Genomic DNA, 1,478 nt, shown 5'->3' on the forward strand with positions numbered 1-1,478 from the left:
ATTGAAAAAAACTGTTTTAAAAAGTCTACATATCCTTGAACCACTTGTTCAAATAGTTACCTGCTGTAAATCTATTATTTAAATCACCAGGTGAGGAAGGAGGAGCACTCCGAAAGCTAGTGATTTGAAACAAATCTGTTGGACTTTAACCTGGTGTTGTAAGACTTCTTACTGTGCTCACCCCAATGCAACGCCACCATATCCACATCATATTATTTAAATGACTGCCCTCAACAGGCTTTCCCAATCTGGCCTGCCCTCAATGGGCGTTCCCAAAGTGGTCTTCCCTCAATGGGCGTTCCCAAACCGGCCTGCACTCAATGGGCGTACCCAAGTTGACCATTTCTTAAGGGGGCGGGGCTCCCGGCTCCCGCAGAGATAGGAAGGTATGTCGCAACATCGGAGAGCAGGTAAGTGCGCACATTTCGCAAAATCGGCGGGCCGTGGTTTCCAGCTAATGGCTGGATGATATGGGCCTATTGAAGGATAATTATTGAGTTGATGACGTCCCGGATGTTACGGTCACGTGCTCCCAGCTCGGCAGTTTTGGATCTCGATGGTGATTTGAATTTGTACTCTGCGCACGCGCGATCTGAGACCTGCCTGAGAGTGGTGCATTCGTGACGACAGTGACAAGAAGTCGGGCCTGTGACGTCACCGCGCAAGAGCAAAGAGCCGGGGAAAACCGGCGGGAAAAGCAGGAGTGAGTGAGGGGAAGAGAGTGAGTGAGGGAGGGAGGGGGAGGGGGAGTGAGTGAGGGAGGGGGAGGGAGTGAGTGAGTGAGGGGGAGGGAGTGAGTGAGTGAGGGGGAGAGAGTGAGTGAGGGGGAGAGAGTGAGTGAGGGAGGGAGGGGGAGTGAGGGAGGGGGAGGGAGGGAGGGGGAGTGAGGGAGGGGGAGTGAGGGGAAGAGAGGGAGTGAGTGAGGGAGGGGAAGAGAGTGAGTGAGTGAGGGAGAGAGAGTGAGTGAGGGGGAGGGAGTGAGTGAGGGAGGGGGAGTGAGTGAGGGAGGGGGAGAGAGTGAGTGGGTGAGGGAGAGGGAGGGGGTGAGGGAGGGGAGAGGGAGGGGGAGAGGGTGAGGGTGAGGGAGGGGGAGAGGGTGGGGAGAGGGTGGGGGAGAGGGTGGGGGAGAGGGTGGGGGAGAGGGTGGGGGAGAGGGAGAGGGTGGGGGAGAGGGTGAGGGTGAGGGAGGGGGAGAGGGTGAGGGTGAGGGAGGGGGAGAGGGTGAGGGAGGGGGAGAGGGTGAGGGAGGGGGAGAGAGTGAGGGAGGGGGAGAGAGTGAGGGAGGGGGAGAGGGTGAGGGAGGGGGAGAGGGTGAGGGAGGGGGAGAGGGTGAGGGAGGGGGAGAGGGTGAGGGAGGGGGAGAGGGTGAGGGAGGGGGAGAGGGTGAGGGAGGGGGAGAGGGTGAGGGAGGGGGAGAGAGTGAGGGAGGGGGAGAGAGTGAGGGAGGGGGAGAGAGTGAGGGAGGGGGAGAGAGTGAG

General features: G+C 59.4%; 1 long non-coding RNA gene across 2 annotated transcripts in view; it reads left to right on the plus strand.

Moving 5' to 3' along the window:
- Positions 1–344: 344 nt before the first annotated feature.
- LOC140386474 (uncharacterized) overlaps positions 345–1,478 on the plus strand; it is a 15,970-nt gene continuing 14,836 nt past the window's right edge. Inside the window, exon 1 of one of the 2 annotated variants that reach the window (XR_011933623.1) lies at positions 345–410. This is a non-coding gene — a long non-coding RNA (uncharacterized lncRNA). Of the gene's footprint in view, positions 411–480; positions 704–1,478 lie in introns of those variants that run through there. The other variant, XR_011933622.1, reaches the window with a different exon arrangement.

This window comes from Scyliorhinus torazame, chromosome 12, assembly GCF_047496885.1.
Source record: "Scyliorhinus torazame isolate Kashiwa2021f chromosome 12, sScyTor2.1, whole genome shotgun sequence".
NCBI lineage: Eukaryota > Metazoa > Chordata > Chondrichthyes > Carcharhiniformes > Scyliorhinidae > Scyliorhinus > Scyliorhinus torazame.